Raw genomic sequence first — 23,619 nt, 5'->3', positions numbered from 1 at the left:
TTCTATTACGTCTTGGGATAGCCATGGGCCTATTTCTTTTAAGCGGGCGTTAATCATCGGTGAAACCAAGAGAGCGTTACGTTGTTCCATGGATCGTCCATCGAGAAATCGATCGTTAAAAAAGATAACCAAAACGTTTACCAGCAACGGTTATCCCAGGAGATTTGTTAGAGCAATCATTAGGCGTACCGTCAGTACTACATCTCAAAAACAGGAAGTGAATCCCAACATGACTTATTTAAAACTACCATACATCGATGAGGAATTAAAACGGAGAGCATTAGCAGTGATTAGACAGTCGGGAATAAAAGACATTTGAACATGTTTTATTAATGGCCCTTCATTGTCGAAAGTCTTAGCCCCACGTAGAGACAAATTGCATTGTAAAAAGGATTGCGAAACTTGTAAGATGGCGACCAAACCAGATTGTTGTTCGGCCAAAAGCGTCATATATAAGATCTCTTGTTTATATTGTGACGCTGTATACATAGGAGAAACTGGCAGAACCATAGGGACCAGGATTAAGGAACATCTAACCATGAAAAAGCAAACGGTATATACGCATTTACAAACACATAGTAATGATTCCAGGGAGGGTTCGCCCATCACCTGGGGAATACTACATTACAACATCCAATATTATAATGAACGCAAAATTTTAGAAGCTTTTGAAATTAAAAAAAAAAAAAAAAAAAATAGTAAACATAGTTTAATGAATGGTTGTATTGGCAGATTTATTGATATATAGCATTTGTAATTAGATGGACTGCACTATAAAAGAGAACGGTGTATGGCTTGAACTTTTAATAAACTGATGAAGCTGTAAATAGCGAAACGTTTTTAATTATTTTAATATAAAAAAAAAATTTTATGTCCGCAGAAGTTGAAGTCTCTTTTGTAATAGTATTGTCATATATATATAATATTATATATAATAATATATATATATATATATATATATATATAATATATATATAATAATATATTATAGTGGATCTAGGAAAGGTTGTCCGAAAATATATACATATATACAAATAGTTGTGACATGTGACCACATATTTCCATCACGTGTCGCACTTAATTACGCATGCAAACGCTGCGAACGCTTCGTTAAATCCATGGTGGCAAAGCGTACACAATGTGACAACAGGCTATCAGTAAAATATACCTTCATTTATTTTATCTGAGAGCCCGTTTATCACCGAATGTCAGCGTTTTCTAATTGATCGGCGATTTCCCTAAGGTATAGCTCTGGATGTTTGAGAATTATTTCACATATTGCCAGTTCCTCATGCTGATAAAGTGTTGTGCTACAAAGAGGCCTGCCAAACTTATGGGCCGACGTAACGTTACCAGTATTAATAAAACAAGTTGAAAACGCGATCTACTGTCCTTGGCGAAACAAACGAATCGACAGCAACTCTGGTTAAAGACCTGTTATAAAATAATTTCTGCCACACAATCCTCCATCTTATATCGTCTGAATACGGCTTAGGCATTTTACAACAAAAATATCCCAACTAAGCAATAGCCTTGAAGCAATTTTGCAGCGTTTGCATGCGTAATTAGATATGACATGTGATGGAAATATGTGGTCACATGTCACAACTATTTGCATATATGTATATATTTTCGGACAACCTTTCCTAGATCCATTATATATATATATTAATATATATATATATATATATATATATATATATATATATATATATATTTCCTTACATGTGTAATTGTCTATGTTGTAGCCAACTCTGAACTGAAAATCAGATTGAATGGTTCAAGTAACAATACGAGTGGAATAGTGGAAGTCTATCATCCAACACTTGGTTGGGGCATAGTGTGTCCTCTGCGCAGCGAAAATTCATTAGTGGAGATTGTTGAAGGTAACGTTATCTGTCGTCAGCTGGGTTTCTCTGGAGCAAAGAAGAAGGAATATTTTTTTCAGCATATCAAAGCAAGCAGTCTTGTATTGCTCTCTTATGTTCAATGCTCTGGTGATGAATCATTCATCTGGGATTGCAGTCATAATGGATGGAATAATACTCCCGTGATCTGCAAAGTTCCTGCTGGTGTCAGTGCGGATTGCTACTGAGATCAAAATCATTCAAGGACACTGGGTTAGATGATAGACTATCGATTTTCTTTTTTTGCTGCTTACATAGTCAATAATATGTGGTCTGTAATTTGACTAAACAGCCGAGCTTCAATTGCTTTGATAAGATAAAAAGGAGTTGGGACGCAACTGCACAAAACAACGGCGACGTCTAGGATAAAATATCGATACTGCGTTAACACATCCTAAGACACCAATGACCGGTCTAAGCATAAAATTAATATTTTACTAAAACCTCATTAAAATTAAGGCATTTCATACTAAAGACATTACATATTGACTATATTGAATAGATATACATATAAACAGTCCATCTCTTCATTGGTTTAATCACAAAGAAAATTTAATCGCCCGTGAGTTTCGTCCGCTGTAAAAGAGATATACACTGGCGGTCAACAGAACTGCTTAAAACAAGTTAAAATGCTCCCAAATGAACTGTCCGTGTAACAGCATATACGAGTAAATATGGACTAGATTATATGCTAAGCTATCTGAAATATTAATATTTTGTTGATTCTCCTTTGGCCTTGATGACGGCCGTACACCGTCTTGGCATACTTTCTGTTAAGGAGGTAAACTTAGGTAAAGGAAATTCATCCCCTGGACAGTTTTATAGCAACCCATAAACCATGGACGCTCTCTGGATTAATTGATCTCTTGCACTATTCCCTTGGCATTATCCCACCTTTTGACTGTGCAGGCCAATCCATTTCTGTCACACCATCCTGAATCCGTTACTTGACAATTTTGGTGGTGTTGCAGATTTCATTACGTTATTGCAATATACAGGTATAGCAGGCATCTCACAAATGTAAGGGCTTGGAATGAGAGAACTACCCAAAATGCTTATAAAGCCCTCGCTGTATTTGCTTATCTTTTTATGAATTTCGGTCTAAGCCGTTGTTTATGACGACTAGTGTATATATAATACATTTATTGCCACGATTCCTGTTATACACACGATAAAAGCACCACGTTTGATCAAATTGCCCACGGGATTTTTGAACTTGGTGATGATAATTTTCACAAAATGCGCAAAACAATTTCTAAGACGTTGCCTTTGTATTTTGCGGAAGCGGTTCCTATTGAAGTGATTCGATCATATTCTAAATTTGATGATATAATTGGCATGGCAAAAAAATTCTTCACGCGCACAAATCTTCTAATCATGTTTATCACGATTTTAACGGTTTCTAAATAGTAATCTTATTCAAAGATTTTTTTATCATGCTAAACGTAAAAAGTGTATGAAATAGCTTTAGTCGAGTTTCCAGACCATATATTAAATTCAGGGAGAGTGGAGCACGGTGGGAAAGAGGGGTGTGGAGCTTCATTGACTGGAAAATATATTCAAGTGCAACAGCTGAATTTTATATTTTTTGAGGTTGTGCAAGTTGAAAAATTCTCTCATTAGAGTTCCCTCTGTGAATCTCAGGTCTATAGACCCCTAATGCAATATTTTCTCCGCGGTCCCTTTCATCTGTTTAATGCTTCGCACTAAGTATTCTAATTCTACAGTAAGATGTTATCATCATGATTAGGGAGGCTAAGCCAAATGTAACTGGCAATTCCAGATGATTGCTTTATTACAAAGTTGAGTAAAAAAGCCGTTGCGCAATGAACATGAACATACTAAAAACTCTTTTGAAAAGTAAACATTTTTCTGTTTTACGTAATAATCGTTTCCAAAATCACGCGATTTTTCAGAAGATAAAAATAATGACTATATACATATCATTAAAATTTCAGCGTCCGGATAATTAGCGGACTGACATTCATCATGGATTTTGTTGAAAATGTTTTTCCTGGTGAACGAATTTAAATTTTATAATCCCCTTACGTCGAAGAGAATTGTCGTTCATGACAAAAGTCATAGCAATGGATGACAATACTCTGTTTTGACAAAAGAGGGAATAATTACTTATTATCCTGACAAAACTCGTATTTTCCTGAAAAAGTTAATAAATATTGACTTTTGGCATACAACATGCATGACATACCAACATGTGCAACATTACCTTTTGTGGCTTGAAAAGGCATATCCCGTATCATGGTGCAACTCGCTCAGTCGCCCTATATATTTGATTTAGGTTAGAATTTATAGAATTTGTAGTTTATTGTATGCAACAGTATTTGAATGAATGAATAACTAGATTATAGTTTTTAGACGTGTTTCTTGAGGTTAAGAGCATGTTGCCAGTCAGTCTATTCCTACTTTACTTTAAAGTTGAAGGAACTTTGTGCTAAAGCTTATGAGAACTAATTTGTGTAAATGATCATGGCTGACAATTGAAAGACGCGTCATTAGCGCTTATTTTATTCTTGTTCTTGTTATATTATAATCATTCATGTAATTAGTATCTATAGTACTGTCATAACTGGCATTTGCCATTGAATTTCCACCCAGTAAAAGTTTAAAAATGCCAAATTTCTTGTGTTACTTTAATTCTTCTAAGTTATCTCTAACTGATGCTAATGTAAACGAGTAATGGGTTACTCCGATTAAAAGATAACAGTGGCGTAACTATATCAAGGCTTAAGCTTCAGACTGGGCGAATCCAGGGTCCCTCTATGGACATGTTTAAGGGGGCCTAATCTCGAGAATGTACAGTACTACCATTAGTTTTTATGGGACATGCAAGGTTATTAGATTATTAGATTAGAGGTTATTAGATTAGATGTGGTGTAAGGTTATTAGATTAGATATGCTACATCAATAACAGATTTATTAGTGATTAGAAAATTAGCATTAACAAATTTCCCCATTTGGGTTTTGGCAGTTTGCCAACTTCCTGAAGAAAGCTTGAGAAGTGAAGGGCAGGAAATCCTTTGCATTTTCGTAAGCTGTATCTCGATATTTACAGTGTTCCAGTATTTTGGGTCTCCAAGGGTCAGATTATACGGACTGAACTAACTTCTATTGTCGAGGCAAAGTCAGAATAAGCGATCTATCTCTTAAATGCGCGCGTATAGTAGACATAACTGAAATTCTCTGTAATTCCGCTGCCATAGCATGGCAGGCATACGACCGAAATAGTTGGCAACGGCATTGTATCATTCTCCAATTCTGTCCTTAATTACAGTTAAAACTTAGCTAGTCTTATATACAACCAACCCCAGACCATTTCGGGCAGGGTACATCTGCTATTTCATTCATTCATCTTCAACTTCAAAATTAGTCTAAGTGAAGTGCAGTACTGTCCAGAAATAACCTAACACTGCGGTTCCGGTTCGGTCGCGGTTATAGGTTGCGTTCGACCGATAGAAACCGCGCAGACGACCGTAAGGCGTAATGGAAAAAATACGATCACTATTGCCGTTTGCCTCCGAACGGAACATTATGAACGGCTAAGAACGACAACACAATAATCAAATCGAAAACATCTTATAAGAAATGTCGACCGAGGGTCAAGATCGGTCTCGCAGCCGTGAGACTTCGGTCTAATCTCGGTTCAACGGCGATCAGTCTGAGGTTTGACCTTCGTGCATTTGCCTAAAAAATCTTTGTGCATTTGCCTAAATCTATTCACGCGATTTTCAAAATCAATCACGTGATTTCTTCTTGCCTGGCGACAGATCATGGAAATCATAGTTTATTTGCAATAATCCATGAAATTCCTGGTTTACTCAAAAATGTCAACCTGCAGGATAGCTGGTATGCCAGCCCCAAGGCTGTCAACTGGTTATGGGGCTTCGAGTTTCAACACGTTCGCTCTCATTTTATACTTTATTAATATAACGGTGCTATATACAAATACAAGAATACACAGGAGTTACACGATATTCCTCGAGTTACATAATACAAGATAAAGACATAAAAACATTAACAGCTACTTACAAATATCTGTGATGGCTCTCTGGTGTCTGGCGAAAAAAACGTTATAGATAAACTAACTATGACAACAGGCCTTCGAAAATGTCAATCCTTACCGCGTGCTTCACAAACGGGCCTTAAAAAGCTCATAACCCGGAAGTACGTCAGCCGGAAGTGACGGCTGTAACAGCTGGGATCTTCAATGCAGCGATCAATGCATGAACTCAGATTATATATGAAAAATTTTATAGTTTTTTATTCGGCCTCGTGCAATATTGAAATTTCTGGTTCATTGTATGGTCAGCGCGTGCATTTATTTGTGAACAAAACACTCGCAACAGTATATAACCCTTAATTAACCGCGGTTTTTGTTAGGTTATTTCTGGACAGTATTGTATGGTTACTTCTTCATTTTTGCAAGCCAATGTACTATTATTTGAGACTAATTTTGAAATTCGATCTGATGATATGCTGAATTTGCTAGGTTGGGAGTCTCTAGATATGAGACGTAATAATATCAAATTGATTTACATGTATAAAATAATTAATAATCATATACTCCAAATTTGGGTCCTTGGGTCCCAAAGAGGGCCCTTTCTACGACGCGGACTTGAAGTAATCAGTGCTCTAATTTCCACAGTTTTCCAACAGGGATGGAAATTAGGGATAAAATAAAGTTAGAGCCGTATGTATGACAAATTAATAGTGATTTCCTAAGAGTAGCAGCGGTTTTCATGTCTTATCCGCGTCGTAGATTTGGTGCATCTTAAACTCGCTTTTTTTTGCTGCGATTTGTCATTGCGAGGGAATGATTTTAAATTTTTAAACATCAACAAAAGGTTCATCTGTGTCGTATTTTTCTGTCACTTTTTTTTTATTTCTTTTGTTGCTTTTTTCTTTTTCTTTCCTTTCCTCTTGGTTTTCTTCTCGTCTTTCCTTTCTGCCTCCAGCACCCATCTGAATCCTCTTAAATTTTATATAAATAAATCGCCATCTTGGATAAATCTTATTAACATATGGTTTTGATGACGGCACAAGCGGGGTTAACCGTGTAAAACTTTTCTGTGGTAGCTCTACAACATTTTCGAAATTGTATAAATTTCTTTAGAAAACCTGCGCTTTTAGATAGACGCAACAGTAAACCAACTTATCGAGCTCTGTCTTCTGCGATGTCACTCTTAAACTGACCGTTTGTAGTTTGGGTATTCGGTCTTTGTTAGTTTTCGATTTGCTGCTGTTATTGACCACCTTTCCCATATTGTGTGCACTCCATTACCTATCGGTTTTTAGATAGGGCGCCAAGCCCTTCATATAAGAGTTTCAAGAATCGTAACCCACCCCAAGAAAAGGGTATGCATGCAGAAAGTTTCGTAATACATTAATACAGGATCAGCAGTTTGCGCGACCGTATAAACGAAAATGGGCAAAAAGGCAATTACAAAGTCCGTTGAAAGATATATAGATTATCACCCGTGCCGATAATCTACACTTAACTTATATTAGATAAGTAGAGTCACACTACTACCGCGCCAAGAAGAAGCTCCTACTTGCCATCACTCTGTTATAAGCACTTTATTCCCTCCCCAGGAATGCAAACGAACGATCGCCCTTGTTGATCATTTGCAAGCTTAGGAAAAAATAGAATTGCCGCACATTTTGAGCAGAAAACTCCCCGCACGTTTTACGATCGAAAATTCATCCAAGCTATGTTGATAGGGAAGAAAAACGTATATATTTCAGGAATGCGTTCGATTTCCAACGCCCCATAGTTTGAATTTCGGCATCAGAGTGCCCGTGTTTTGCGCTGGAAGTGGCGCCTATTCAAAATGAATGAGACTTATATTTAGAATTATCGAGTCCAAGGAATCGGAAAGCCTTTCTAAGAAGATTGGCGAACTCGTCACACGAGACCTGACTCTTCCACAGTCCTTAACAAAGCGATGAAAATTGATCACACAAAGAATCATGGGAATACCCCTAGGTCAGACACGAGACTGGAATACCCAGTTTTGATAGAAAAATAACTTCGGGCTGGGTAACTCGTAAAATCATGAACTCCTCTAATAAGCGAACAGGACAGCATGCCGTTTGCCCATTAATTTCCAAACTAAAAGATCTACTGTTATAATTGTGCATGAATTCCTCGAAAGTCAAACTTATGCCTGCAACCTGGCTATTATCAGAAGATATTTTGGAGTGTTGTCGCAATTGAAGGGGTTGGTTATTTGACTTCTTTGACTTCTTTTTTCTTCTCCAATTCTCAGGAACGCAAAAAATGCTAAAGAGCACATTGCTCGGTATTGACATAATTTATTTGGTACGGTTACCCAGCAATAGGAGGCCCAGCCTCGATAAGACGATTGATTGCAACCTACTATCTAAGCGGTAGCCTTTCTTATCATACCCCTTTAAGATTTGCATTACGTAGAAACTCTCGTTGGATCCGGTGGATCGGACATGCAATGAGTAATAACCAAGTGCAGATACATAAGTGTTAACTGTTGAAGAGGCGTACTTGAGGTCAAATAAGTACGCTATGAATAACGCAAGGACTGAGGACGAGAAAGGCAAAGTGAACGATCTCTCATTAAAAATTGCTACGTGAAATTGCGTAAAAAGTGCCCATTCCCTTTTATAAGTCGGGACTGAAGAAGATTGCAAGCTACTTTGAGCTAATTGAGAAACTATAGTCGCTAATTTTCCGGCAGCAGGGAGAGGGAATAGGCGTTGAAGCTCGATGCTAGTCGGCCGGCGTCAATTGTGAAAATTTTTGGAGCTGTGAACGAGACAAACAATCAGCTAGGACATTTTATTTACCCGGTATATGCTTTGCTTTGAATAAAATATTTTTTTCCAAGCAAACTAAAACCATCCGGCGGACAAGTGTCATTATAATTATGAGAATCCTTTGATGTTTGCTTATTAATAACAGACACCAATACATCATTATCCGTGAGAAACAAAATACAATGATTGCGCATTTTTTATTTCAACACTCGGCACAGGCTGAGAACAATTGGATATAGTTCTAGAACGGCAATGTTGTAACTCCGCCAATCAGTTGGCCATGCGCAATAGCACCAGTCGCAACCAAACAGGTCCCCAAAACCAATGCTACCCGAGCGTCAGTATATAAATTTGAATAGGCGTTATTACGCCAATGGTTGTGCAAAAAGAAAGATTTTCCGTTGAAAGTCGGCAGAAACGTCTGTCAGACACGAAGATCACGTTTCACACTTTACGTTAAGCGAATAAAGAAATGAGGGTGTGAAATGCCGCGCGTTAGATCAATTAAGCGTCGCAGGCATGCGCGATCTGGCATAATGACGGAGCATGCGAAATTAAGTAATCCTTAAGGACTGGAGTTCTTTGAGTGTGACCTATTTAGGAATTAAAAAGCGTGCAATACTGTACAGGGTATCTCAAAAAAAAAACTATTGAAATCACTCATTGTTAAAATTTGAATGCCGTGGGGATTTATAATATGCTAAATACGAAAATTTTGAAATTGTGAATATGATTTAAAAATTTTAATTAGCCTTTTTATTGCTTCGAAAGAATTTTCTACAACCCACCGCGGAATAACGAGTGTTTATTGTGATAAATTATAGGCGTACCAAAGGCAAAGTTCAACGGAAGTGCGATCGAAACGCTTTTCGACAAAGGTCGACAAAGGACAAATTGTAAATATTGTTGATAAATATTTTTGCGTATATACAGGGTGTACCAAAAAAAAGCAACAACTTAGATATGCAGAACATTAATACAGCTCTAAAGCGCAATAGATAAGCACCTCTGGGAATTGAAAATGGCTCTTAATCCTTCATTCACAATGCTAAAAGTCATTTTAGCTGAACTATGGTGCAAACCCGAACAATATTAATATTCTTGCATATTTAAGTGGTTGCGTTTTTTTGGGACACCCTGTACAGGGTGAGTAAAAAAACTGACACCTTTGAAATTCAAATTAGCTGCGATGTGTCCGTAATCGGCTGTAATGTGACAAAAGTTGCCTAAAATATCTCATGGGTATAAGAAGCATATCAAATAAGTGAATCCATTAATTAACCTAGAACATAAAGTTTGTTCCCTTTGGGAGTTAAAATGCATTCTAAGCTCTGTAATAAAAAAGAACGTTGAATTAGTTCAATTGGTTTAAACACTTTCGCATTAATTAACGTCTTGTTCATTGTACAAAGTAGGAATTCCAGCAATAAGTTCGCGGCTAATTTGAATTTCAAAGCTGGATTTGAATTTGAATTAATTTGAATTTCAAAAAAAATTTTTTACAGGTTTTACCACCCTGTACAAACAAATTTTACTGCTTCATGCATAAAAATGCTTATGCCAAACATTTATACACTTGTGGGTCCCAACAGAGTGCTTAGACATTCGAACTCTAACAACTACATTATTATGGGTGATTTCAATAGTTTTCGGGGTTTTTTGAGACACCCTGTACAGGGTGTATAAAAAAAAACGCAACCACTTAATATTCTAAAATTCATATTGTTCATAAGCTCAATAGATTTTATGCCCCTGGGATTTTAAAATGGCTTCTAATCGTACAGTTCAACTGCTAATGGTCAAATCAGCTAAACTAATAATGGTGCAGCTAACAACCGAACAACGAGTTTTTATTGTCGACCTTGTAAAATAAATTGTAAATAAAATTTTACTCGTTAAATACTTTCAATTCAACTCGTTGGTTTACGCACCCGACTTTGTTTACCGACGATTGTGCCGCTAGAATATGATTACAAGCTTTCTCGCATTCCAGGGGCCAAACGTCTTTTGTGTTGTAGAACAAAGAGGATATTCATGAATATTAAGTGGTTGCGTTTTTTTTTATACACCCTGTAGATTGAACACATTTCTCGATTTTATTAATCGGCAATCGGGCGTGGAATTGTATTGAACCTAGTTCAATCCCAGCGAACGTTAATGTTGTTGAGGGACTCATGGATTTTTCCGGTGCTATAGGCACGCCAATGAAATCACAAAGAGTAATGAATAATTGTAAGTTTGTTTTACAAGCAGAATAATCTGGTGCAACAAACAGGAAGTCGTCGAGCAAATGAAGGAGTTTGCCGATGTTAAGCCTTTCCCTAGCGGTCCATTCGATAGCCGTACTAAATATCTCAAAAGAGCAACACGAACTGGACCACCCATTGGCATTGCTGGGTCGTAATAATACAAACTCCGTCATTTTATGCATTTTATAAGAGGTGATAATCCGCTGGGCTGATAGGAATGATTCGAAAAGCATTTTTTATATCCGTTTTTGCCAGGAAACAACCCCGACCCGCTTTTTTAATAAGTGGAATAGCGTCGTCAACGGTAGCGTAACGTACACATGTTTCGAAATCGAAAATTCTCATCGTAGTAAAACCAATTGTGACCCCCATTGGCCAAATCCTGGATGGTTTGACAAATCTTCATGAGCGCGGGGGACTCGTAGGGGTATCATTTTGTATAAATGGAAACAAAAATGTGAAACGAGTGAAGCCAATCGCTAATAGTTTTAACCCTTTTGGATTTTGCAGTCGGCTCAAGAAGAATAAGCTTAAGAGAAGCACGTTGACCGTTATCAGAGGTACGCACACTAATCTCGTATTTAGCGGCCGCGTCTAGGCCACCTGACAAAGTACTTATATCGACAAACTCCTCATTCCATATTTTAAACTTTATTTATCAGGAATCAGGAATCAAGAGGCAAAGCAGCAGAGTGGAATGATTCCCGTGGACACGGAGCGCTTGAACATGGAAGAGAAAAAGGAGTGGTCTGACCTGTAAGGTTTTCTTAGGTATGGACATGAGCGCGTCGTTGACCAGAGAATCTGCATTGGGGCGGAGGTTTCGATTCCAGAGGTAGAATCTGTTGGGGCAGAGGCCATTGTGGATGTGGAAGACGCAGAGGTTGGTATGAAGCCAGCTAGCTTTTGCGTGACTGCCTCAGTAACCGAAGACACCAGCGTCGAGATAAGGTCACTCTAAAGAGAGGGAAAAGTCACCTGTGACAGTTGACGTTGACGGGGCGGCATCGACATAGAGCATTGGGCGAACTTCGAGTTCGGCGAGATGTTGTTGGTTTGTTCTGAACAGACTCTCGCAAAACTGCTGATGAAGAGGCGACACGCTTAGAACGACGCACGGGTGGCATTCTAAAAAATAAAACTTTTAAAGCAGAAATAGATGCTAATGGTGTGATGAGTTTAAAGGGAGTAAAGCAACCGCACTCAAATTTTTTCGTTGTGCGATAAATAAAACTATCCACCGAAGGTGAACATTTAATAGTGAGGATTCATTCGTTATTTGTCATAATTGACAATTGGAACTAGTGAAATAATGATTATAAAATCAAACGTTAGCAGGATGAACATTGCATATCCGAAGATCGCCGCACCATTCATCCTATGGTCAACAAAAAACTCACAAGGAGTGTGAGAACTCTCATATAGATGAGAGATAAAGACAAAATCAAACGTCAGCAGGATGAACATGGCAGATCCGAAGATTGCCGTAACATTCACCACCCTATGGCAAACAAAAAACTCACAAAAATTGTGTGAGAACTCTCATATAGATAAAAGATAAAGATAGAATAGATAAAGGCGCTAAAGCGCTACATAAGAAGTAATCACGAGTAAAGTTTGTCAATTGTCATGGTTAGAAAAGTAAATGTAACGTAGGACAGCTTTTTATATATAGAATTTAATAACATTTTAATTGCTTGAAGAATGGCCCCCCGATAACCTCCGTGTAATTTATATTGCCCGATTCGATTGAAAAGGACTCCGTCAGGTAGAAATGGCGTCACGGAAGGTCGTATAAAGCCATGGTGTGCGACGTGTGTCCATAAAAACACTCTCGCGACCTTCTCTAAATCTACCTGTAGATAATTATTCAGCATTAAACGCTGCTTTTCAAAAAGAGAGTCAGTTGTTCTTTTGCGGGGAAATCATGCATACGCATACCAATTTTACGCCGTATTGATCAAGCAATAGAGCAACCAAGTCCTCAGTGCGTGAACAGACTATTTCGGGCCGAAAGGCGGACAAATCGTTTGTGCCTATCTCCAGAATAACAATATCTGGGGCACACCGGGAAACTACGCCTAAATCAAATTTGCTGATCTTCTCCACCGTCCTACCCCCTATTCCGTGTAGAGAAATCCTTGCTGTTCCCTTGAGTTTAAAGGTTGGGCGCATGCGAATATCCTGTTTACGTTTCAGATCGCACTGTAGGCGACGAACAAATGAGTGTCCCAGGACTAAAACTTTGGGGGGTATACCATTGTGTATAACGCAGCGGCTGGGACCATCTTTTCGAAATCACTGGTGTTTCGGTGCTTGGCCCGAGGATTGGAAAAAGTAAACATTGTTATTTTAGAATTTTATCCAATCGTCCTAAGTGTACTTTTATGGCGTCACTTTATGCAAAACCAACGCATGCTATTTTAAACTGAAAACGCGCTATTGGTCAAGATTATCAAGAAGATCACCTCTCGGGATCCCAGCGTGATGATATTTGTTCGCTGTTTGGCACTATCTTGTTTAAAATTCAATATTTTATTCGGAGCCAAACATGTTCCAGGTGTAAACATGTTCCCGCAATATTTCGCGGGTTATATAACACTCAGAAGTTATTTTGTGTGTAAATTACTCAGTTTTGATAATTATTTTCTTTGCAGTGAACTGTGTCAGTGGTTTCACAGGTGGAAACGAGGTGGAATATCGTTTACATAAAACTAATAGACATATTTTTTTGCGTTTTTCCTGCAGGTACAGCAAATCAAACTAATTGATCTAAATTTTTTAAACTAATTGATCTAAATTTTTATTACTTCATGTATAAAATTTTTAATATTGTATCCTTATTACCTAAAGTGATCAAAATTGACGCAATTTGATCCAGTTACCGAATATATTTAAACAAACCTGCTTCTTGGTCTTGAACGAAATCCCTCATTGTCACAGGGACCTCTATTCCGGATCTATATTTTTTATAACCTCACTTTTATTAGATATATGGAATATTTTTAGTGAACCAGTTAGCAGAAATTTTAGTTTTTCATTTTTTTAAATACTGAAAGTTGATAAACTATTATCAAGTTAAACCAGGATCTAGTGTATAATGAACTTTCTTCTGCAGCTAGCTCATTTTATATAAATTCTAATTTGAAAGCAACAAAAAGCATTAATATACGATACATTAGAGAATGATAATGATAAACTGATCTTCCGCCAATCATCACCGTGACTTGCACCAGACTTTTATTTATTTCATAATTTTACTATTTCACAAATCCTAAATACGGTTAGCACATAAACTGAGAGCCTAGGCAGGCCTACGTCTATCAAACTAATTGATCTAAATTCTTAATACTTCATGTATAGAATTTTTAGTAATATATCCCTTTTACCTGAACTTGTCAAAATTTACGCATTTTCTTCCCGTTACCGATTTAAACAAACCTGCTGATTGGTCTGGAACGAAATCCCCAATTATTACAAGGGACCTCTATTCAGGATCTCTATTCTTTATAACCTCACCTTTATTAGATATATGAGATATTTTTAATGAATCAGTTAGCAGAAATTTTAGTTTTTCATTTAACCCGATACCGGAATATTTTTTAAATACTGAAAGTTGATGGAATTTTTTTTGTATGTAAATGACTCAGTTTTGATAATTACTTTCGTTGCAGTGAATTGTGTGAGTGGTTTCACAGGTGGAAAAGAGGTGGAATTTTGTTTGAAACTAATAGACATATTTTTTTCCGTTTTCTTGCAGGCACAGCAAATCAAACTAATTGATCTAAATTTTTAATACTTGATGTATGGAAATATTAGTAATGTATCCCTTTTACGTGAACTAGTCAAAATTTCCGCATTTTGATCCCGTCAAACAAACCTGCTGATTGGTCTTCAACAAAATCCCCCATTGTTACAGGGACCTCTATTCAGGATCTCCATTCTTTAAAACTTCACTTTTATTAGATACATGGGATGTTTTTAGTGAACCAGTTAGCAGAAATTTTAGTTTTTTATTTTTCAAATACTGAATGTTAATCAGCTATTTCGTTCAGGCGTGGCTTGCTAGTGTGGAGGTATGATTTTCGCATCGGGTGCGAAAGGTCACGGGTTCGATTCCCATGCAAGCCTTGTTGTCCCCTTCCGCTTCAATGGGTTTTGTGTTCTAAAAATTATGCTGTCGAACATTTTTTGTACTCTCTCACGACACTTAATGGAATTAGCAGCCATATAAAAATATAGTCTGAGGATTTTTCCATCAATGTAATTATATCAGCAATGTGAACCAGCATTCTTTACGTCTGCCTCCTTAGCTCAGTGGTAAGACCACTGGTCTAGTAATCCAGGGGTCCAGCGTTCGAATCTCTGAAGAGGCTCTTGACAATTTCCTCTTAAACCAAGATCAAGTCTATAATGAACTTTCTTCTGCAGCTAGCTCATTTTATATAAATTCTAATTTGAAAGCAACAAAAAGACTTAATATACGATGAAAGACGTAATATAACTGGTTAAGTTCCAATAAGAATGCCAAAGAAGCAACCCATCATGCAATATATAGTCGTGGCCGAGTGATTAAGGCGACAGACTAGAAATCTGTTGGGATATTCCCGCGCAGGTTCAAATCCTGCCTACTACGAATTTTGTGTTCCCCAATATTTCATAAAACTCAAAATTTATTTTTTATATAAATGACTCAGTTTTGATACTTACTTTCGTTGCAGTGAACTTTGTGAGTGGTTTCACAGGTGGAAAAGAGGTGAAATTTCGTTTGAAACTAATAAACATATTTGTTTGCGTTTCATGCAGGGACAGCAAATCAAACTAATTGATCTAAATTTTTAATTCTTTATGCATAGAATTTTTAATGCATTTTGATCCTGTTACCGAATATTTAAACAAACCTGCTGATTGGTCTTCAACGAAATCTCCCATTGTTACAGGGACCTCTATTCAATATCTCTATTCTTTATAACCTCACTTTTATTAGATATATGGGATATTTTTAGTGAACCAGTTAACAGAACTTTTAGTTTTTCATTTTTTTAAATACTGAAAGTTGATAAACTATTTCGTCCAGGCGTGGCTTGCTGGTCTGGAAGTATGATTTTCGCATCAGGTGCGAAATGTCACGGGTTCGATTCCCGTGCAAGCCTTGTTGTCCCCTTCCGCTTAAATGGGTTTTGTGTTGTAAACATTATTGTACTCTCTACAATTTTTGTACTCTCTCACGCAACTTAATGGAATTAACAGCCATATAAAAATACAGGTTGAGGATTTTTCAATGTAATTATATCAGCAATGTGAACCAGCATTTTTTACGTCTGCCTCCTTAGCTCAGTGGTAAGAGCACTGGCTTAGTAAACCAGGGGTCTAGAGTTCGAATCTCTGAAGAGGCTCATGACAATTTCCACTTAAACCAGGATCTAGTGTAAAAAGAATTTTCTTCTGCAGCAAGCTCATTTTACATGGTCAAACGTTTCAACATGGCGGACAGTCGATTGTTAGTATAGCTCCAGACAAGTTGTTGAATAACCCGGATTTTAGACCTTTTTTAAACGATAAGCATAAACACAGTGATGGTTAGCATTTTTGTTATGATGATAAAAAGCTTTAGTGGACAGCAAACTTTGAATCATTAAAAATATTCGTGGCTCAAGTTATTCAGCTAAAAGGCAAGTGGACATCACCGGGTGGCAGCGCTAAAAAGTTCATATGCGATGATTCTGACACAACCATCACTTGGTATCCTGGCAAACAAAATACATTAATATTGCACGGCAAATCTAGTAATGCTCTACGCGATAGAATGGTTGCAATTTGTCGACCGGCAATGAAGGATACGTATACCTCTTTCAAACTTAACAACAACGTTCAAGTTGGACCTCAATCGTATGATACACACAGCGTTAAAAGTCACACTGAAGCCGTTAGAACACCACCACTCAATACCGAAGTTAAGGACGGAGATAGTCAAACTCTGGAAGACCTACAGGACTTCATTGATGAATCGTTTCAAGCAGAAGTTTTGTCGCATACTGCTATTGACGATATAACTCGTGCACGAAATACTGCTTGTTCCACCCCACTTCAACAGCGCAGCGATGTAAATACGGCTGCTATTGCAGAAGAATTGAGTGAGCTTAAAAAGAACATTGAGTTTAGGTTTGATGCGTTAAAAGATAAGCTTTTAGAGGAAAGTCTTAAAGCTTAAATTCGGTTAAAATCCAAGGAGACGATAAACCTTTTATAAATGGTAGAATTAAACAACTAATGCAGAAACGAGATAAAGCATACCAACTTGGAAGATTCTCCCAATCCAAGGTACTACGGAATTTAATTGTAGCAGAGATTCGAAAAGCCAAGCACAAATTTTATGCACAAAATATAAAACCCTTTCATAACCAAAACCCAAAGAAATGGTGGCAAAATGTGAAACGGATTGTTGGGAATAAAAAACAGAACTTTGATCTAACGGACCCTCTAACGGATGCACCAATGAGCGATAAACAAACTGCTGATCATATCAATACGTTCTTTACGAGTTTGACAAAGGAGTACCAAACAGTAAAAAACGAATGGTTGTTATTTGGAAAACAAGGTTCCCTGCCACAAGTCACAAGTAAAAGTGTTGCAACGAAGCTGTCAAAAATAGAAACTAATAAAGCCCCTGGCCCTTTTGATCCAAACATGAAGGTAATAAAGACGTTTGCTGAACACTTTGCTGTGCCACTAGCAGATATCTTTAATCAGTCGTTTAGAAGCCAAACGTTTCCGGATGTATGGAAAATTTCTAAGGTATGCAGTGTTCCTAAATCTAATCCAGTTTCATCAGTAGAAGATTTAAGGCCAATTGCCCTGACTAGCACCCTTTCCAAACTTCAAGAGTCATATGCTGTTGAGTGGATACTAAAGGATACTAATAGCAAAATTTGGGAATCCCAATTTGGAGGACTACCAGGAATGTCTGCTGTATATGCACTAATTTTTCAATTGCACAAGTGGTATCTTGCGATGGAAAATAACAACAAAATTATTCGAGTTACATTTCTCGATTTCCGTAAAGCCTTTGATCCAATTGATCATAACCGCCTCTTGGAAAATTTCCGTGATATCGGTATACGCCCTGGTTTGATTGGATGGGTAGCATCGTACTTACAAGGTCGAACACAGACGACTTCATATATCAAGGTACAGAATCAGAGCGAATGGAAATTAATGGAGGGGTACCCCAGGGAAGTAGATTGGGACCGATCGCGTTCATCATTAAAATAAATCAACTTCCCTCAATCACAAAATGGGAAACGATTGAAACAACCAACCAAAACGATACAGACGAGAGGCAGACAGTAATGTTCATGGATGATACGTCCTTATCTGAGGTGATCGATGTATCAAATCATATATCTGGCACATCAGTCGGAAAAACCCAAGAAAACGTGAATGGTGTAGTTGACTTTGCTACGACTGAAAAAATGGAACTAAATGGGAACAAATGTAAAGAGATGATCCTCGACTTCAGAAAGAAAAAAACAAGTATTCCACCAATAAAAATTGGCGACCAACCAATTGCTCGGGTAAAATCATATAAGTTGCTGGGAATCTGGCTGGATAATGATATGAAATGGGAGACAAATACTGAATTTATAATTAAAAAAGCCTCCAAGCGGCTCTACTTTTTAAAAATCCTCAAGAAATACGGGGCGTGCAAAGAAGATCTAAAATCCTTCTATTGTGCTATCATAAGGTCCACTCTTGAGTATTGAGCACAGGTGCGGCATGAAAACCTGACTCAAGAACAAAGTAGCAATATCGAAAGAATTCAAAAAAGAGCGCTTAGGATCATCTTCCCCGGAAAAGAATATAACGAAGCACTAATAGAAAGTAAATTGAAGTCGCTATAAAAAGAACGAAGAAAACAATTATGCATTGATCTCATAAAGAATATGATCCAGCCGAGCCATAAATTACACAAACTGCTTCCTGATAAACATTCCAGTATCAAAAACAGGCAAACAAAAGCAAATAATGACATAATTTATAATTTTACTTGTAGAACAGATCGTTTTAAAAATAGTCCTTTGGTCTATGCGATTGATCAATATAACGAAAGTATAGTTTAAAGAACTCGATCTATATAATCTATAAACTGTATATAATTTTTAAAAAAGTTTCTAACAAACGTAGTGTATTATGCCTATTGACAAGTTTAATGAAAGTATTGCAATAATTGTACATAAATAATTTTTAGATCTATATATAAATACATATATACTTATAATAGTTTTAATATTCTTAGTGCATGGACCCTATTATACACTAATAACTGTAATTTTAATCTTAGATAGACATTAAATGTATAAAATTTTTTAACGATGTAAACACATAATAATTTAACTGTATCACGCTATTGCAATGTGTTCAATAAACCATGAATAAATGAATAATTTGAAAGCAACAAAAAGACTTAATATACGATACATTAGAGAAAATTTCAAATAACAACTTAACGTCGATAATGAAGGAATCTCAGCCTTTCCTAATAAAATATGTTAAACTGATTTTCCGCCAATCATCACCGTGACTTGCACGAGACTTTTATTTATCCCTTAATTTTACTATTTCACAAATCCTAAATACGGTTAGCACATAAACTGAAAAGCAAGGCAGGACTACGAAGTCCAGAGTCACTATATATTACTGTGCCCAAGACGTAACATAACTGGTTAAGTTCAAATACGAATGCCAAAGAAGCAACACATCATGAAATATGTAGTCGCGACCGAGTGGTTAAGGCGACAGACTAGAAATCTGTTGGGATATTCCCGCGCAGATTCAAATCCTGCCGACTACGAATTTTGGGTTCCCCCAATATTTCATAAAACTCAGAATTTATTTTGTATGTAAATGACTCAGTTTTGATAATTACTTTCGTTGCAGTGAACTTTGTGAGTGGTTTCACAGGTGGAAAAGAGGTGGAATTTCGTTTGAAACTAATAAACATATTTGTTTGCGTTTTTCTTGCAGGCACAGCAAATCAAACTAATTGATATAAATTTTTAATACTTCATGTATCGAATTTTTAGTAATATATCCCTTTTACCTGAACTAGTCAAATCTTACGCATTTTAATCCCGTTACCGAATATTTAAACAAACCTGCTGATTGGTCTTCAACGAAATCCCCCATTGTTAAAGGAACCTCTATTCAGGATCTCTATTCTTTATAACCTCTCTTTTATTAGATATATGGGATATTTATTAGTGAATCAGTTACCAGAAATTTTAGTTTTTAATTTTTTTGAATTCTGAAAGTTGATAAATTATTTCGTCCAGGCGTGGCTTGTTGGTCTGGAGGTATGATTTTCCCATCGGGTGCAAAAGGTCACGGGTTCGATTCCCGTGCAAGCCTTGTTGTCCCTTTCCGCTTCAATGGGTTTTGTGTTCTAAAAACTTTGCTGTCGAACATTTTTTGTACTCTCTCACTTAACTTAATGGAATTAACAGCCATATAAAAATATAATTTGAAGATTTTTCATCGATATAATTATATCAGCAATGTGAACCAGCATTCTTTACGTCTGCCTCCTTAGCTCAGTGGTAAGAGCACTGGTCTAGTAAACCAGGGGTCCAAAGTTCGAATCTCTGAAGAGGCTCTTGACAATTTCCACTTAAACCAGGATCTAGTGTATACTGAACTTTCTTCTACAGCTAGCTCATTTTATATAAATTCTAATTTGAAAGCAACAAAAAGCATTAACATACGATACATTAGAGAATATATTTCAAATAACAACTTAACGTCGATAATGAAGGAATCTGAGCCTTTCCTAATAAAATATGATAAACTGAACCTCTGCCAATCATCACCGTGACTTGCACGAGACTTTTATTTATTTCTTAATTTTACTATTTCACCAATCCTAAATACGGTTAGCACATAAACTGAGAGCTAGGCCGGACTACGAAGTCCAGAGTCACTATATATTACTGTGCCCAAGACTTAATAAAAATCGTTAAGTTCCAATACGAATGCAAAGAAGCAACCCATCATGTAGTCGTGGCCGAGTGGTTAAGGCGACAGACTAGAAATCTGTTGGGATATTCCCGCGCAGGTTCAAATCCTGCCGACTACGAATTTTGGGCTCCCCCAATATTTCATAAAACTCACCATTTATTTTGTATGTAAAGAACTCAGTTTTGATGATTACTTTCGTTCCAGTGAGCTGTGTGAGTGGTTCACAGGTGAAAAAGAGGTGAAATTTCGTTTGAAACTAATAGACATATTTTTTTGCATTTTTCATGCAGGCACAGCAAATCAAACTAATTGATCTAAATTTTTAATTCCTCATCCATAGAATTTTTAATAATATATCCTTTTTACCTGAAGTAGTCAACATTTATGCATTTTCAACCCGTTACCGAATATTAAGCAAACCTGCTAATTGGTTTTGAATGAAAGCGTAGCTTGCTCGTATGATTTTCGCATCGGGTGCAAAAGGTCACGGGTTCGATTCCCGTGCAAGCCTTGTTGTCCCCTTCCGCTTCAATGGGTTTTGTGTTCTAAAAATTTTGCTGTCGAACATTTTTTGTACTCTCTCACTTAACTTAATGGAATTAACAGCCATATAAAAATATAATTTGAAGATTTTTCATCGATATAATTATATCAGCAATGTGAACCAGCATTCTTTACGTCTGCCTCCTTAGCTCAGTGGTAAGAGCACTGGTCTAGTAAACCAGGGGTCCAGAGTTCGAATCTCTGAAGAGGCTCTTGACAATTTCCACTTAAACCAGGATCTAGTGTATAATGAACTTTTTTCTACAGCTAGCTCATTTTATATAAATTCTAGAATTTTTAATAATATATCCTTTTTACCTGAAGTAGTCAACATTTATGCATTTTCAACCCGTTACCGAATATTAAGCAAACCTGCTAATTGGTCTTGAATGAAAGCGTAGCTTGCTCGTATGATTTTCGCATCGGGTGCAAAAGGTCACGGGTTCGATTCCCGTGCAAGCCTTGTTGTCCCCTTCCGCTTCAATGGGTTTTGTGTTCTAAAAATATTGCTGTCGAACATTTTTTGTATAAGCAGCTAGCTCATTTTTGTACAGCTAGCTCATTTTATATAAATTCTAATTTGAATGCAACAAAAAGCATTAACATACGATACATTAGAGAATATATTTCAAATAACAGCTTAACGTCGATAATGAAGGAATCTGAGCCTTTCCTAATAAAATATGATAAACTGAACTTCCGCCAATCATCACCGTGACTTGCACGAGACTTTTATTTATTTCTTAATTTTACTATTTCACCAATCCTAAATACGGTTAGCACAAACTGAGAAGCTAGGCAGGACTACGAAGTCCAGAGTCACTATATATTACTGTGCCCAAGACGTAATATAACTCGTTAAGTTCCAATACGAATGCCAAAGAAGCAACCCATCATGTAGTCGTGGCCGAGTGGTTAAGGCGACAGACTAGAAATTTGTTGGGATATTCCCGCGCAGGTTCATATCCTGCCGACTACGAATTCTGGGCTCCCCCAATATTCCATAAAACTCAGCATTTATTTTGTATGTAAAGAACTAAGTTTTGATGATTACTTTCGTTCCTGTGAGCTGTGTGAGTGGTTTCACAGGTGAAAAAGAGGTGAAATTTCGTTTGAAACTAATAGACATATTTTTTTGCATTTTTCATGCAGGCACAGCAAATCAAACTAATTGATCTAAATTTTTAATTCTTCATCCATAGAATTTTTAGTAATATATCCTTTTTACCTGAAGTAGTCAAAATTTATGCATTTTCAACCCGTTACCGAATATTAAGAAAACCCGCTAATTGGTCTTGAATGAAAGCGTAGCTTGCTCGAATGATTTTCGCATCGGGTGCAAAAGGTCACGGGTTCGATTCCCTTGCAAGCCTTGTTGTCCCCTTCCGCTTCAATGGGTTTTGTGTTCTAAAAATATTGCTGTCGAACATTTTTTGTACTCTCTCACTTAACTTAATGGAATTAACAGCCATATAAAAATATAATTTGAGGATTTTTCATCGATATAATTATATCAGCAATGTGAACCAGCATTCTTTACGTCTGCCTCCTTAGCTCAGTGGTAAGAGCACTGGTCTAGTAAACCAGGGGTCCGGAGTTCGAATCTCTGAAGAGGCTCTTGACAATTTCCACTTAAACCAGGATCTAGTGTATAATGAACTTTCTTCTACAGCTACAATCACTGACAAAACCTTTCCGGACACTTACATATTTTCGTTCATTTTTTGGACAGCTCATTAAAAACAGTGGCTTCTCCCCCGTCCCCCTCTTCAATGTTGGCTAAAGGCAAATTTGTTTCTGTAGAAAGCCTTTGGAGCGACAGTAAGTAATATATTAAGCCATATTTTTTATATTCAACATTGAAAGGGGGCGGGGGGGTACAAGGGGGGTTCATATTGAAAATTTCAGTGAAATATCCGGAGAGTTTTGTCACTGATTGTCTGTGCAACCTAAGTTCCAGTTGCGCTCGATTAAACAACAATAATAATCATCAAAACTTTTTTGCAGGTATAATGAAATCATTTATTCTATATTACCAGAGCAATGCTAATTAAATGACGTCATAAAGATGTATTATTAATTGCATTAACTTAATG

The 23,619-nt window shown here is 36.9% G+C and overlaps 3 non-coding genes across 3 annotated transcripts; all 3 read left to right on the top strand.

Annotated features, from left to right (window-relative positions):
* The first annotated feature begins 21,016 nt into the window (after positions 1-21,016).
* Trnas-aga lies at positions 21,017-21,098 on the top strand. The gene has a single exon. It is a non-coding gene; the product is annotated as a tRNA-Ser (tRNA).
* A 564-nt stretch (positions 21,099-21,662) lies between these two features.
* Trnat-agu lies at positions 21,663-21,735 on the top strand. Its single transcript has one exon. It is a non-coding gene; the product is annotated as a tRNA-Thr (tRNA).
* Positions 21,736-22,420: 685 nt separating this feature from the next.
* Trnas-aga lies at positions 22,421-22,502 on the top strand. Its single transcript has one exon. It is a non-coding gene; the product is annotated as a tRNA-Ser (tRNA).
* The last annotated feature ends 1,117 nt before the right edge of the window (positions 22,503-23,619 follow it).

The sequence above is a fragment of the Dendronephthya gigantea genome, unplaced genomic scaffold (assembly GCF_004324835.1).
Source record: "Dendronephthya gigantea isolate DGI-Jeju-01 unplaced genomic scaffold, DenGig_1.0 000196F, whole genome shotgun sequence".
NCBI classification, from domain to species: Eukaryota; Metazoa; Cnidaria; class Anthozoa; order Malacalcyonacea; family Nephtheidae; genus Dendronephthya; species Dendronephthya gigantea.
This window is presented reverse-complemented; position numbering and strand designations above follow the sequence as displayed.